This window comes from Chiroxiphia lanceolata, chromosome 6 (genome assembly GCF_009829145.1).
Source record: "Chiroxiphia lanceolata isolate bChiLan1 chromosome 6, bChiLan1.pri, whole genome shotgun sequence".
NCBI lineage: Eukaryota > Metazoa > Chordata > Aves > Passeriformes > Pipridae > Chiroxiphia > Chiroxiphia lanceolata.
The window spans coordinates 16,669,300-16,686,275 of NC_045642.1; the positions used below are offsets into that span (position 1 = coordinate 16,669,300).

General features: G+C 44.4%; 1 long non-coding RNA gene across 1 annotated transcript in view; it reads right to left on the bottom strand.

Annotated features, from left to right (window-relative positions):
* Positions 1-1,279: 1,279 nt before the first annotated feature.
* The window catches only part of LOC116788460, a 28,468-nt gene continuing 12,771 nt past the window's right edge, over positions 1,280-16,976 (bottom strand). The window contains exons 2-3 of the long non-coding RNA XR_004357638.1: positions 2,311-2,492; positions 1,280-2,156 (exon numbers count right to left, since the gene is read on the bottom strand). This is a non-coding gene — a long non-coding RNA (uncharacterized LOC116788460). The remainder of the gene's footprint in view (positions 2,157-2,310; positions 2,493-16,976) is intronic.

Genomic DNA, 16,976 nt, shown 5'->3' on the forward strand with positions numbered 1-16,976 from the left:
ACAAACAAGCAACAACAAAACCGAAAAGACTGGGGTTAAAAATCACTTCAAAACCATGCTAGTGCAAAGCATGCTGTGTATTTACAGTATATTTTAATCATGTAACTGATCAGTCCAGTGTAACATGCACCACATGTTAAGATAGATGCAGCAGATATAAACCCAGTCTGATTCATACAGTAAAAATGTGTACATGCAAACAGAAATATAATAAATGCATTTCATACAAAGCATTTCTTCTTATCATTTTAAATACATATCTCAATTGTTTTGTCCAGTCTGTAACCCACTTGAATATTCTGGGACTGTCCCAAATCCCATAAGGGTCAAGAGCTCACTGACTTCAGTGGGTGTTGGATCAAATCCTACGAGATCAAAATTCATGTAAGGACTAGTGTTTCAGTGTGGCTGGGTTTGCATTCCATACAGAACACACTGTAGTTACACCATCCTTACAGTGTAGCTACAGCATAATGTTACAGCTGAACTGCTACAAATATGGACTAGGAACAAATTTAGCAGTGTGAATGATGAGCAAGTCCAAAATACAATATATCTATTGTCTGCCTCTGCCTAGGCTCCTGTGAAGCATCAGCAGCAAACATTCAGCTAGTGTGTTTTGGCCCCTTCTTACCCATTCAAGTCATTAATCATTCATCTTAATTATCTCGGTGTTATTTTGTGCTACTCCCCCACCCACACCGCCTGTCTGGTTTTGGTATCCATCTGTTGTTCCTAATCATATACTTGGACTGCAGGATCTCTGGAGAAAGGGCCATTTACTCATGGCATTTGCACAACACTTCATGCACTTTAGACTCAGCCACCAGTCGAGACTTCACATTGCCTCACTACAAATCAGACTAACTAATGATAATTGTCAGATACGCTGTGTGCGCACAGACACACACACACATAGACATAAACCTGCGTGTATAAAACTCTACTGGGGGCAGGTATGCCTGCAATTAAGGCAGGTGCCACCAATATCAGGGGAAGGAGGAAAGAGAGAGGCAAGATGAAAAGTTTTGAACGTGAAATTTTAGCTGGAACTATCTTCTGCCTGCTCACCCCCTCTAGCTGCAGCACCAAACAGCGCAGGAGCCTCTCGCTGCACTTGAGCTACAGCACAGGTGCCCAGTGCATGAAAACACCTTTCTTGAACTGAACTGTTGCATTGTGCACAACTAGGGGAACATCTAAGGTGTTCTTGGGGTCTGATGCCAAACACACTAACACTTGCATGGACTTCCAAGGGAGCAGTGTTAAGGAAATGTGTGCTTCCACAAAGCTCACCATGTGCACTGTGGTATGGAAGGAAACAGCAATGTCATTGAGATTGAGCAAGTGTGCCCTGGCTTTAAGCTACTTGTCATTTCATAAATTTCTTTTTTGTTTGTTGGATATAGTCAGAAATGGCTTGAAATGCTAGTGAAATGTATTTTTATGAAATCTGTACCTGAAATGGAACATTTAGCTGGACCTGGTCTGGAATGAATTATTGAGCAAAAATTTCCAGAACTAACTGTCCTCCACTGATACCATTTTCCTTCATATTTTGCTTGCCAAGATGCACTTCTCCTGCTTTCCCATATTCACAGATACATAAATATCAAAGTGATTTTCTTCCTTATTACTTACTTTTATTGCAGATCAAACTAAAGCTCACCCACGTATTCCCTGCCAGGTCCCAAGATTTAAGTCTAGCCTAGTATTTCAAGCAAACACAAGCAAACTCTAGGAGGCATAGAGCATCAACAATGTTTAGCCCCTTTTATAAACCCATGTGCACTGAAGAGAAGACATTCACACAGCCAGGGCTAGGAGCGCCAGCTCCCTCCAAAATCCTGTGCTCTACACCAGCCATATCTGGGATGTGCACGCTCGGAGCTGATGGGAGAGGCTGTGATTCTGCAATTCAACAAGCCCTTGCAGCCCAGTCTGATGGGTCTTCTCCCAGAAAAGGATATTGAGACATTCTCCATCACTTGTGGGACCATCTCCCATGATGAAAAATATGACTGGAGGGTCAGTTGGAAGGGACAAGAAATTGGTTCCATTCCATGAATTGACTCCCTGCATGTTTTAGAACAAGCAGAGGACTTCACTCTGAAGAGCTGCCATTCTTCTGCCGACAGTGAAGATGGACACAGGGACTTAAAAAAAAAATAAAAAATTGTCAGGACAAGGCCTATACAATGGGTATGTCTGGTACACTGCTAATGACTATCATCTGGGTGCAACAACGGTAGGATGAGAAACTATTTCTTAGTGTACACAGAGCAAAGGAAACCCCTTAAGCAAACATACCAGTAGAACAATTAGATGGTTAATCACAACAATTGGCCATGAGAGGTTTTCTCCGTTTTTTCACTTCAAAGGAGCAGTGATTAATAAACAGCGTTGATCTTCTGGAGAGATGAGTCAGCCCCCTGCCCACACTGGGGTTATCCTCACACTGTTGCTGCTGCTGTTCAGAGCATGAGTGTTCCCTGGGGAGGAGAAAAGTTTAATTTAGCTTGTGGTGCTCCACACCAGATCACATAGCATTGCTTTCCACAGCCTCCCTTCTAGCATTCCTGGGAGAGCACCATGCATATGGATGGGGAGAGAACTCTGGCAGGGGTTCTCCTACACAGGGAGCATTCGCCAACTTCAGATGAGGACAATAGAGGAAAAGCCACTGGATGGATCAGAGGAGCTATGGTAGAGTTCAGAGATTTTGCTACTTTGTATCCAGCTTTGATCAAGGACAGTAGCAAGTTGAAAGACATCTGTATTCACCATTAAGACCATGAGATGAATCGATCACCTTCTGCTTTTTATCCAAGTCAATTAAAGATGTACAGGTGTTGGGTAACACAGCAGACCAGAAGATGGAGAGAATCCCTCCTTTGTTCGTTACTAGCCTGGAAGAAAGATGCCCAGACCCAGGAGGAGGTCTGGGCAAGCAGCTGCATGTGACAGGCACTTCACACGGGTTCTGCCTAACACTTTGGAGGCAAAGGTTTGATCATAGATGTGCTGTGATAACAAAAGACAGATGGGTCCCAATCTTGTTTCCACCATGAGAAACACATGCTGGTCCATGATCTGTATCAATCTCTGCCTTTCTCTCAAGGAGAGGTGAATACATCTGTGGGGATGATGACACCAGAAGCCCAGGCAGCAGCAGCAGACAAATACACAGTATGGCTGTTGCCTGTCTTGGGACACACACCAAAGAGCTGAGAAATGGAAAGGGAAGCCTCTCTTGAGCGGACCAAGACATCTCTGTGTGTGTGTATGTGTGTCTGGGGAAATTTAACAGGCAGACATCCTAAAAAGTGAACTCTCTTTTCCCCTCATGTGCCCTTTGCTTCGTCCTCTTACACAAGCAGTAGTTATGGAATCTCCTGCTTGGGTTTCATGATGACCCCCATGTGAGCTACATCACTGGTATACACCTATTCACTGGCTTTGTAAAACAACTACTACTCACCACTTACTATCCACTGCGCCAAAGGCACTGCCACCAAGATGACACACCCTCCTCAGTCCTGTTCCAGCATTGTCTGTGCTCAGGTGGTCCCACCTGCTCTAAGGTCTTCTACAGGGTGCTGCCAACAAACCAGTCTCTCCCACCGTGGAACTATCACGATCAGTGAAGAAACACCAATTCACACCAGCTGCAATACTAGTGGGATGTTTTAATGCACTCTGTCCCTATTACTACCCACAATAACTGCAAGATAGACATTAGGTCTTCCACAAATTTCCTCCCTGCCTCTGCTATGAGGGCCCTCAGGTCCCCAGGACATCACTGCCTGAAGTGCACTTGCTGAGCAGCGCACTCCAGAGGACATTGCACTGCAACGACACTTGTTCCCTTCAGCTGCTCTCATTCTCTTACTAGGGCTTTTCTTTCTCTGCTGGATATCTGGGCGGGAAGGAGCAGCCACAGAAGAGCTGGCTCTGCTCAGCAGGGCCTCTGCTCATTTCCTGAGCACTTTTTGATGCGTTCCGTTTGTGACCAGGCTTGGGCTGGGATCCCAGCTGATATTTTAACTTCAGCCTCAACAGATTTCAAACTTCAGCCACTGTAAATAATTCCCTGACATGCACTCCACCTGCATTTTGGCACTTCTGCTTGTGTACAGTATATTTAATTTTTTTTTTTTTTAAGTTTCTTAGTGTTCTCTGTGTCAGCTGAGAGGAAGGAGATGGTATCCTGGTCAAACTGCTTGATCCTTGGTGAAGTCCGGAGACAGCAGACTGGTTTAACAACTCCATGCATAATAACAATCACATTCTTTACTTAACAAGAGACAGATAAAGTGGTGTGCCATGTTCTAAGAGATGTTTACAGGACAGAGAATGTTGGAACAACCACATGGCTTCAAACCAGGGAGTGATGTACATGAGGAACCTTGTTTCAGCAGTCATCAAAACCAGAAACTAAGCAGTCTGTAAACAAAAAGGATATAAAAAGTCTCTTTTGTGGTAGTCAATAAGAAATTTTGCCCACTCAGGCTACTTAGTTCTAAGCCTTCTCACAGTAGACTTATGCCTTAAGACATCAGAATTCCTCACTCAGCCTTGCAAAACACTGGAGTTCTCCTACACAGCGAGTGTAAGCTTATGCTTATTTTTACATATGCAGCCAGATCCAACAGGATCATTAGTGTGTTAAAAGTTTATCAATTCATTGCTAAGAAATCATCCAGGCAGGATTTTGCTGAACAGAAGTGAGAGAGATCTTCCCCTTTCTCTGTGTGTCTTGTGCTTCTGTGATGCCTGCCAGCCAAGAAGGAATCCTCTCATATGTCATATGGATAGATACAGACCACCTGGTCTCAGCCACCTAGGTTCTCCCACAGTGCAGGTGAAAACCATCACTGAGGAAACATAGCACTGAAGACATTAACAGACATTAGCCTTCCCCTCACAGCCACCTTTCCTAGCCAGCACAAGGAAGGTTAAACTCTCTGGAAATAAGGATTCCACTGCAAAAAGCCATCAAAAGTGCTGCACATGCCATTCATTGGGTGTCATCCATCCTACTACCTTAACCTTTCATCAGAGTTCCTTTCACAGCTTATAAGAGTTGTGCAGACATCCAAGGCTTCCAGGCTCCCCCTTCTCCCAGGGCTTGATCTGAGGGCAAAAAGTGGAAATTCAAAACAAACAGTAAACAAAACCAAGCTCTCCTAAGTATGAGCCACACATTTGTTTGGAAGCTCCTTGGCTAATTTTACTCACTGTTTCCCACTCGCTCCGGAATTTCTTTTTCCTTCTTTATTTTTTTTCTTCCCTGCCTCAGTTACAAGAAAAATAGGGGGGGTGGGGGAGGGTGACCCACAAAAACATTAAAAGAAAAAAAAATTACTCCCTCAGGTATCTGTTGTTCCATGTCAGGGACCCACCCAGCTCTCCAACCATAGAGTCAATGGATAAGTCATAGTAGTATTTTCTCCTGGATGCCCATCAGGTGTCTGATGGCAAATCACTTCAAACATTGCTGCTTCCTCCAGATTCCATAGGTAGATCTGTTTATGGACAGCCCAAGCTGAAGCCCGAAACATCTGTAGAACTTGGCTCCAAGTCAAAGTCTGATCTGAGCTATCCTAGAAATTCCAGTTTTGTCTGGCCCAGAAGTTTTTGGCCATCTGCAGAGTGGAAATATGAGTGGAAACCTGTCATCACAAGATGGGGGGAGTTGGGAATGAATTCTAGACAGGCTACTTTAAGCTCTTCAGGATGGCTTCCCAACTGGCAGAAATCTAGCCACTGTAACAGTCAGTGAAACCACGTGGGCTCATACCATCCAAGATTCTAGCCTTCATCAGAAAAATTCACAGCATTCCAGGGTTTAATGGACAGCTGACAGAAAACTTGACATTTATTAAACTTCAATAGTTTTTTGCTTTCAGCTTACAGTAGAAGGACATTCCCAATTCCCATGAGAGAATTCCAAGAAATCCTCCAGCAAGCTCAAATTCCTGACATCTGCATTGCTTGGCTGCCCAGGCACATCATCTGGACACTCAACCCGTTGCGCTTGGTGTGGCTCAAGCAGACAGCAAAAAGATTATCTCCTCCAAAGGCTTTGAAAAATCCATTTTACAGGACACTTCTTTGTACATCACAAAGAAGCAAAGAAATACAGAACCTCCACTCTAATATCAGTGACATTACTTAAGAGTTCTATCAGACAGACTTTGCCCATGATATTAAACCATTCCCTTAAGGGGATTGTGGAGAGGAAAGGAAGGATTTTGAGGCAGCTATTTTTAAGCCAGGACAGTGGCCAATCACACTATGTTGCTTCTGGTTTCAGTCAGAGGTCAAAACATTTTGGTGTCATCTTTTTCATATCTCCTGAAGCTTGTACTGTCCCAGATGAGGCTGTCAAAACCTTCGTGCCTCCTAGCCCACATTTTCCCATGGTGGGAAGGATTATTTGAATGAGGATGCTCTGATGCTAAAGAAAATCTCTAAGGTCTGACTTCCTCAAACAAACAAACAACAAAGTAAACTAACTATACAAGATGATTCCCCATGTATGTTGTAATTGTTTGCACAGTTAAAACATCATTGATGTACAGAGTCAGGAAGAAAGGTTGCTGGCATTGAGCTGTCTTTGCACTGAAAAGCACAGACAGAGCCAGCAGTGTTGAAAGTAAGAGGAGTGGGTTGGGGAATGATTTTTTTGTGGGGGTGAAGGGCAGGCCAGCAATATATCAATGCCACTGTTACAGGTCTTCCAGGATGTCATTCACTACATATTTCTTTGTCAATAGCTTCTCTCAAAGTTTGGTCACCAACAAAGAGGTGCAATGGTTTGGTCTGTCTTGGGGTTATACTGTTCTTGGATGCCAGAGAAGAATTCTAACAGAGATCTGTAAAGTAATTAAGCCTTGCAGAAGTTATCATAAGCTGTTGTTCATTATCCCTGATTCATCAGCAGGGAAACTGAGGCAGCGGGAGGTAATACACAGCACAGTGGTAGATGAGAAGAGAATGTCTTTCCCCGGACTTCCAGCCGTTTGGCTCTGCCTACCAGACAATGTTGGATCCTGGGTAAATAATGGAGCTGTCACACCCAAATGTTATTTTTAAACTGCGGGTATTGGGTTTGGCACAAACTCTAGAAAAGCACAGCGTGACCAAGGGGAGTCCTGAGGAACAAGTGCCCTGCACAGATGGAGTTGCTTTGGGGAAACCTTGTTGTTCTGCTACATTTATGCAATCAGTTGAATGGGAGCCCAGACCCCAACCTGTCAGCTGCACAAGAGCTCAGGGAAAGCCTAAACGAGAAGGACATGGGAGGACAGAGGAGTTGGCTCCACCAGCCACCACTTCCTCCACCCTGGTGCCCTGGCCCAAGCCACGCCAGCCAAATCCATAGGGGGGCAGCAAACCCTTTGCAGTCATGGGACTTAATTCCCAAAATGATCCTCTTCCACACTCTATCCCTGTGCAGCTGGAGAGCCCCACACACACAGCACCCTTTGGAAGGTCAGCATGGACCTTGCAAGCTCGGGGGGGGGAAGATGGGCCTGCAAAGTCTTTTTGAACTGGACATGTGTTGTCAGTTCAGCTCAGCAACCAAGCTAATGGGGTAAAACATATGCCTGAGCCCATCAGTAGGACTGGCAGGGCTCTGGAAAGGCAGATGAGTTGGGCAACACACAGCTAGTTTCAGGTTTTGATATGAAAGCCTACACTTCCATCTAAGACTGACAGAACCCTTTTGCAGGTCAATGGATGCAGGCTCACTTTGAGAGATTTGGGGCATACAGGGTCCAAGGTGCTTGGGACTTCTATAATTGCATCGATATGTAACAGTGCAAGGACGGCCACATTGGCTGAGCTCAAAGGTCCATCTAGCTACATATCCAGCTACCATGGTGGTCATCAATAGTAATGTAGTAAAGAGCATAAGAAAAAAGCACACATGGACTTAGTCCACCCCAGGATGCTCCCCTCCTCCACAGGTACACAGTCAACTTTGTGGTATCCTGTGTCCTCACACTTCCCTCTCACAGTTGCAGCTTTGGCAAAAAGCAAACTTGTGTTTAAGGAAGGGGCTAGAATTTTCATTTAAGCTGTTCATGTAGACAGAACTCAGATGCAGAAGCAGGTGAAATTGTACCACAATGAACACAAATTCCTTGTAAATTATAATTAATCAGCCACAGAGTGACCCTGAATCTCAGGGCACAAACTTTGTCTTGAGACCCACGCTAACCCTCTCTCTCTCCTCTCAGAGATTTCTGGTCAAGCATCTCTAGAAACCTGCATTCATGCTACACTTACCCAACAAAACTGAAAGCCGGATTTACTCTCTGGACAGGCAAGGGACAACAGACTAGAAACGCACACAGGTGACTTACCCAATATCCCACAGGCTGCCACTGGTGAAGCTGGGATTAGCTCAAGTATTCTCCACTTCTCCCCTCCCAAGCTCCAGCTACACTGTCCCTTTCTTGCTTGATTTTGCACTCTCCACCCAGCTGTCTTTACTGAACTGGCTTCCCACAGTGCCTTTTAGGCAGCTGTCAGGTTTGGATGAGTGTCTCCACTCCATCGAATGGGCTGTCGCCCTCTCTGCTGTCCCTGTGTGTGCTGTTAACCCTGATTTCTCACTGAAGTAAATGAGGAAAAAGGAAGACAGAGAGCCCCATGGCAGCTGGATGGGAGCTTGCCTTCCCTTCTCTACAGGAGACAGTTTTCTCCCCCTTTTCCCCTCTCCACTAACAGCTTTCCTCAGAAAACCCTTTTGTCTTCAGCTCCCTTCCAGGAAAAAAACCCAATTCCTTCTTTTCCCTCTATCCTTCTAAAAAAGAGCTAGCTCCCTTCCTTCTGGGTCCTAATCCCTCCAACAAGCTTCAGACACAGGGTTAACCTTAGGGAGTAGTGGATAGGTGACAAACAAGTCAGCCCTGGTTTCTACTTTCCTCCTTAGTGGGGGAAAAAATAAAAATTTAAAAAATCAGTTCTACCCATTCCCTCAAGCTGCTCCATCTTAGACATTTCCGCTCCCTCAGCCCCTGAGCATGCTCTCCACTTGCTGCTCACCTCCACTAATAGCATCCCAGACTAAACAATTCTATCCCCCTTTCAGTGGCTCACCTGCCTGAGCTCAGGGAAGAGACATGAGTTGCTAATCTGTACAGGGCTCCTAAGGGGGAGGAAAAAAAAAATTCTGGGAAGTGAAGAGAAAGGAAAAGGGAGCATTTGGAATTTAGGAATTCGAGGGCAGGTTAAGAAATTAACCTGCAGATGCAGGGAGATGCAGCCCTAGCACAAGAGAGCCTTATCAAATGACCTCTGCCACACTGGGTCTTAGCAGAGGAGTGCCCACCATCCTCCGATTTATCTCTACCCCTCTGCAGCAGCAACCTATCCAGCCACATCTCTTTCTCCCTTTACCTTACAACTGCACACCATCCTTCCCCCAGGATCCCAAACAATTATGGGCCTTTTGTCTGGCCCAGCTGTTGGATGCCCAGGACAAATGTAGGAAGAGAGGAAAGATTGCCTGATCCCAACACAAATGTGCCTTGCTCTGTGATCAGTGCTGCAGTGTGTCAGATTAAATTACTTTCATGATCACTTCTGGCCATAAGGATCCAGGCACTGAGGGAAGTGATGGGAGTCCATTCAGGAAGCTTGCAAAGCATTTGCCTGAAGATACCTGACTTGTAATTCTCCTAAACTTCACAAGCAGAAAACTGCCCTGAGAAGTACTAAAACAACAAACCCCGAGCGCTGAGGTTTAAATAGCAAAGGTAGGACTAGCTAAAATTTTCCTTGGTGTTACTCTTCTTGGTGGAGAACAAGGCTAACTACCTGGTGGATGGAGCGGAAAACAGACTCCAAAATGCAACTGCAATGAAACTTGGGGTTGGATCCGAGAGGAGGGCTGTACAGAGTCCTCTGCAGGAAAGAAAGGTTTATCAAGGTCTTTTCTGTCTGTTCTGAAGCTGGTTTTGATTAAAGAAGGAATCAACACCACCAGTTCCCTTCCCTTGCCCCAGTAACACATAACACACCGTTCTGATTTCCTTTGCTGCCAGTTTGCTCTAATAAAAAGCAGAATTGTGCCTGAAAAGCATGTTGTGCAAAGATGGACCCGCCAAGCAGTCAAATAGATGCATTTGCCAGCAGTCACTCAGACACACACATACCCAAATCCCTTGCTTGCCTGTAAACAAGACAGATCACTTTCTCAGCTGCTGTATATGAATTTCAAGCTGCTGTGGAAGAAAACTCTCTCTTCCTGGGTTTTAGTGCTGTGCGCAAGTTAATCTGGAAAGGCAGACTTGCAGAGCTACCTGTCTTTGCAAAACTGAAGTCCTGGCACCTCCTGGTCTGTGGAAGCTCTTCATGTGTGCCAGTGGTTTTGATTTCAGACTCTGACATTTGAAATATCTTTGCATGGATGACCCTCCAGGTCAACACCAAGTGGAGGTGACCTCACTGACATTCATGTGGCAGCTGGCTGAGTCACCCCAGTATTAGAACACCACCTCGAGCAGTGCAGCAAGACTGTGCCATCATGTGAAGCATGCTTAGCTAAGTTAAGCATTTAAAATGTCATGCTTCTCAGACACCAGCTATTTAACACATTTATTATGAAAAGAATTACAAAGGGGCTGAAAAGAAAGTGAGGGTTAGTTTCCTCCAGGGCTCTCCTGAGTAACTACCAGCAGAAAAGCTTTGACAGAGTCAGAGAGAGAGAAAGAGCTTTGACAACAATCATTTCCACCATGCTACAAGTTTACAGCCCAGGGTGTAACATTTGAAAACCATTCAGCAGCATCTGCCGGGAAGAAAAGGGGAATGAATTCTGCTGAATCCAGACCCAGTGCCACTGTAATGCATGGCAGCAAATTGATGAGGCAGAGAACAGCCTCTAAATGATTCGTACCAACATGGGGCACAAACATGGAGCAAGACAGCCAAGTGGCAGTCAAGTGGCTGCTCTATCCAGCCACTGATGGGGCTAGAGTCACCTCAGCAATGCAGGAGAGATGATCCAGGAGCACATACCAGCTGCACAGCACAGGGACAGACTCACAGGAGCTGTGTCCTCTCACTCACGGCAGCCTGCAGCTCCTTGTCCTTCAAGTACCACCAGCAGAGAACTAGTTGCTCATCACATGGAGGTGGGAACAGTGGCTAGGAGGGGCAGAGGCTTGTGTGCAAGATAATGGCAGTGCTAGGCAATACCAAAAACAGCATAAAATAAAGAATCATGATCTGATCCACACTCCTGGACCTCAGACCCATGGCAGAAGCTGTGGGGAGCCAGGGCTGCCTGAGAAATTGTCAGAGTTTTCCCTTCCCTCCCATCCTTTCTGGCTTCTCCTCCCCCTCCCCACCAGCAAGCATATCTCTGTGGTCAGGAACGGATCAAAGCCCTCCATCCAGTAATCCGCCTCTTCTCCTGGGGGACGAGCCCCGAGACATGCTGCAAAGGGTGTTTTTCCCCTCCAGCCACCCTTTTCTGCAAACAGGCAGAAACACTGGCTCTTCCCTCTCTTTCATCTCTATGTTTGATTTTCCCTGCTCTGGTTCTTAGAGCTTGAAGTCAGTGGATGGTTTGTTAAAAGAGAGGGAAAACAAGCCATACCAATGCTTGAATAGTTTTACAGTGAGATTCCCTTGTGGAAAGCATGACTGAACATAACAGGAAAGGTTCTCCTCTGAGAGATTTTTTAATCTAGCTATGAAACATAGGTGAGGGCTATACTCCAGATTTTATTATACTGCCTATAACAAGGGGTGTTCTAGGGAGCAATCTAGGCATTTTATAGGTGCCTGGTCAGTGTCGCCAGTTCCACCCATCCAAATATCAAAAGACGTTCAAAACATTGAGAGACCAGCTTTAAAAAATCACTAGCCCTTTATTATTTAAAACCCCAGAAGACAGACCTTTCTTTCTTTGCCATCTGTTTTTCTGAGGTTTTAAGATTTATGCCATCAAACTCTGCATGTATAAAGGCGCGGTTTGGTTGGGTTTTTTCCAAGCTCAAACTTACAGATCTCATATAAATCCTGTGACCCCAGGACCTTAGTCTTTGGAGAAGAAAAAACATCAAATACAGGAAGACTGCCCTGGAATTAACAACCCTTGTTGCTAGTTTCCCTCCCAATAAATTTTTTTGCATCTTTCTGACAGCAGGTCACAGGTTGCTCTAATCAAATAGCCACAGCTATCTGGAAGGCACAAGTATTTGGGACAAGGTTTTGAAGAGGAAAACTCATGGATATACATCAGAATAACAAACTTAACATGTTCACCCAGAGTTTATCTCTCTTTCTGCTATTTCAAGCCACATCATGCATGATAAGATTATGTACACTACATACACCTTCTTACTACTTGGGCGTGCCTAACTTCCTCACAGTATTGCAATTACACCACTGAGAGAAATCAGGCTGGACTCTGCTCTTATGCCTAGTACTGTCCTACCAGACAACTCCACAAATATTCCAGCCTTACACTGATACAATGAGAATAAAATACATTCTGCCCTGGGTAACACTGCTAAACCCTCTAGGCCATGAACAGGACATTCATGTGCCTTAAACAGGATTAAGCGTTGCTTAAACTTTGCAGTCCATCTTCAGAAATTTAGAGGCAACTGTTGTAACAAGACCCAGACAGCACAAAGCAGACACGCAATGCTGTCTTACTCCATAGGTCGAGGATCATCCCAAAAAATAGAAACTGTCAAGGCACAGAGCCACTGCAGTGACACCTAAACTTTGCATCAGCCACAGAAAAGAAAAGAAGCTGTGGACAAACTCTTTTTATTCCCCTTTGATCCTTGCCTGACTCTCCAGGAGTCACCAGTAACCAGGAGTAATTTATAATAAGCTTTAGGCCGCTCTGATTTATTCTGGGAGCTACAGCCAGGTGCAAGGAAGTTCAATAGCTAGCATTTCTTGGCTTTCATTGGTGGGAGCAACACACTAAACATTACAAATCCCCAGTGTGGCATACTTTGGGCTTCGTCTACAATGGGCAAAGACAGCACATTCAGATGCACCAATTACTTCTTGCAGGTCCTTTTTTCTAGCTGCAAATACTGACTCTGGAACAGCATTCAAATCATGCTGGGGCATTAGCAACAGAAAACTGAAAAACACTGACAAAATTAAGGATAGAAAAGAATAACCTCGATGACTTTAAAAAGGAAGAGAATGAGGTGGGGGTTTCCCCATCTATTTCCAATTTCCTGAAACGACATGTGAATGCCATTTGAATGTCAATGAAATGTGAAGACATGGACAACTCAAAGTTTGTTTCAGAAAGCAAAACTGCAGAAATTATTCATTATCAGTAGTACTGATCAGAAATTCAGCCACTGGCTTGGCTTCTTCTTCCACTTACAAATTGTTCACAGACTGATCCTAAATTTTTGCAAGTGAATCTACAAATTCCAAAACTATACCCCTGTGGGTTAGGAAGTGCACAAATATAATCAGTCAGCAGCACCTAACTCCCTTTGACTTCTTTGAATAACTCAGCCTTCACCAGCCCATTGAGCAAAACCAGCTGCTCTCTTGGAGTTGCTCACATGGTTTCCACTTGGATTTTCACTTTTTGCTATTCAGGGCATGAGACTGCTCATCTGCACTACATGGTTTGATTCTACAGTTCGAATGGATGACTGAAGACTTTAAAAATATGAGAACAAGCACAGCTGAATGATGAAGAAGTCACAGTTCACATTTTTTTGGACAAAACAAGCTTTTGTGCTAAAGTTTGCAAAGCTTTTTAGATTCATAAACATTTTCCCCACTGCCCAAAGGTCATCTGCATATTCATAAATAACCAATAATATAACTCTTTAGAGACCAGTGAAGCCAAGTCAAACTGAGAGTTTGCCAACATGTCCACAATACTGTTTATTCCATTAATGCACCAGATCCTGCAACAGAGCACTTGACTCTCTCCCTTCAAAATTAAATGAAAGAAAAGAAAAAAAAAATTAGAAACCAAAATCCGTCTGAATGAGTCAGATCACCATGTGATTGCTGTCCCCTTACAGACCACTCCACAGCATGTGCTTCCACCAGCCTGTATACAAGATGTCAAACCATTCAGTCTATAAACCCACTTTATTATAAATGCTAGCATCCTGTCCCAGTGGATTTGAGGTTGATTTTTTTAATAAGTTTTAATTCAAGCCTAGCTTCACCAAAACAGCAATGTTATAATATTTCAGAAGCAAGTGGGTTTGATTTCAAGCACGCCAAAAGGCAGAGGGAGGGAGATAGTAAAGGAGAACAGCTAAATCTTTTCGCTTTCTCTCCTCAGCACCATTGCGAAATCTTTCTCCAAAACATAAGAATGAAGTCAAGTTTCCATGTTTTAAACAAAGCACGGTGTGTTATTGTACTACACTTGTGAAACAGGGAATGTAGGTCAAGAACTTTTGGACCTTTCAGATTTTAAGGTATACAAACTCTGGCAGCATTGCTATCTGCACATTTCCTTTTCCTTTCTCCTGCCCCATCCCCTGTTTTTCTTTTGTTTTCACTCCTGATCCCTCTCCTGCTCTTTTCTCTCCACTCTGTTCCTTTTCCCCTTCCCTTTCTTTCCCTTCTTGCTTGCCTCTTGCTTCCCCTTTTCCCTTCCCTTCCTTCTTTCCTTTTTGTCTTCCTATCCTATCCTGGGAGAGCAGCTGCAAGATGCAGCTTCATATAAAATGCCCTGAAAAGCTCCCTTATGTTTATCAACACATTTCCCATTCTCAGGTTTTCATCCAGTGGGACACAAAACAAGTATTAAAAAAAAAAAAGCATACGTGTTTGCAGATGGGTATGCATAAATATATGCATATATAATAGTATGAGAAAACACACGAAAAGCATGTTTGCGTGCATGTGCTAATGCTTGCTTTGTATTTTTATTTTTTCCTTTTGCAGCCTTGGGGAGATTTGCAGGCTGGATGCCGCAGGCTGGCTCTCTGCATTACGAACCGTGTCAATATGAATAATGGGGGCAAGCAATTCTGCCAGCGGGTCAAGGAACAGCAAGTGCGTAAAAAGGCAGGATTGTCCAAAAAGTACACGCAATATCGGCTGGGGTTTGACATGCACAGCCAGACAGAGACCAAGATCGAGTTGTAGACTCTAAGTCCAGGAGAAGCACAATGCCCATTTCTGCTGACCCCTTGCAAGGGCGTGAATTACAGATTGCCACCCAGGAATCCCAGTAACTTTTTCCCAGCAACTGAAAGTACAAAAGCACTTACGGAGATGTTTAAAGTCAAGCTGTACCTTGGACCTTGTAACAAACTGCTCTTGGTTTCATTGAGCTGGAAGATGAGGGACGGGTCTTCTGCTGATGATACCCCCTTGATTTTAACTCTTCACTTGATAAGCATTTTGATGAAGATTCAGGCATAATGCCAACACCCCATACAGGGCTGTCAGCTGGAAAGGACTGACTGTGTCCTAGTCACAGATGATAGGTTCTTCCTCAGACTTTCAAAGGTATTTTTCCTGGAAATCATTTTCCTGTGTACTTTTACTTCAGTTAATGAAAGATGAACATGCTTCACTCAATATTTCAAACCACTTGAACAATGTATGTTTGAGAGTTCACCATAAACCTTCTTGGGCCCAAAGTTTGCACATGAAAGGCTGGAAAAAGCAGTAGAGAAAAACACCAAGGAAAGGTTAGCACAAGAAATAGAGCAGAGAGAAAAATCCAGATGAAAAAATGCATTCAGTCTATACAGTATTATACCCACAAAGAACGTTATATGCCAGGAGTTAGAAGTCCCGTAAGTGCCAAAATCCAGGTTATTCATGTAGCAGTAACTGGTTCCCCTGAACATGGTCGCTGTGACACAGTCAGTTTTTTCCACAGGACATCCCAGATCATTCTTCCCTGGTCCCCATCCAAGCCCGAATTTTTTTGCCTGTCTCCCACAGCCTGTCCTTGTTCTACCTCATTCTGTGCTGCTACCTCCACAACTGAGTTTCTTGTCCTCTAGACTTGGCCTTTCTTGAATTTTGTACCTCTGCTTACCATCCTGAAGTTCCTTGACCCATCAATAGTCTCAGTTGCCTTCCATTCTCAAGTATGTGCTCTCCATCTCTCAGTCCCATTTTCTCTTTCCATCCTTACAGTTCCTTTCCTGATATGAGCCTCCTCTTCCCTGCTGGCTTTCAGTAGCATTTCAAGTCCCAGGCCTCCTGCCAGTCCTCACTTCCCCCTTTGTCTTCCCATGCCACGCTTCTTATGTCTAGCTGCTCCTTTCGCTGCCTTTTCCATCACATTAAGCTCCCAGCATTCCTTCTGCATTTGAAGTGTGATTGCACACCTCCTCCCTGCCTCCTGGGCACCACCAGAACTGAAGCCACCAAGACTGCAGGAGAGACAGATGGCTTTTTCACCACCTCCCTAGCATCATGGTACCATGAGAATCACTAGGAAGGTTCATGGATGAAATACACCCTCTTGCTTTTGGGACAAGCACCACAATGATGCACAATACTCAAGTGGACTCATCACAGCATTTACAGACTCTCACCACCACAAGCAAACTGAGATATGTTTTTGGTTTTCTTTTCTCCAAAACATATAACACAGCTGAAAACAATCAGCTTTTCACAGGAAAAACAGCAGGCTCTTCCTCAATCTCAGAGGGTTGAACTCATCTATCTGAAAAAGAGGAGTTTGTTTTAAACAATTTTTCTAAACTATCTCTGTCATTAACCCCCAGGATGCAATTCATTTCACTACTATTAGGTACCTACTTTCGGATGGGCTGATTGAACACTCTCCAGAGAGGATGGAGGAAGCTTAGCTCAGACAAATTATCTAGAATGAATGCCTATTAAGCAGCCAGCATTAAAAATCAGGTGAGTTCCACCTCCCTGTGATTCCTCAGCAACATTTCAGACTCTCATTCAGAAGAAGGAAATCAGCAAAGTGCCTCAGTGAAGTAAAGAAGGGAAGG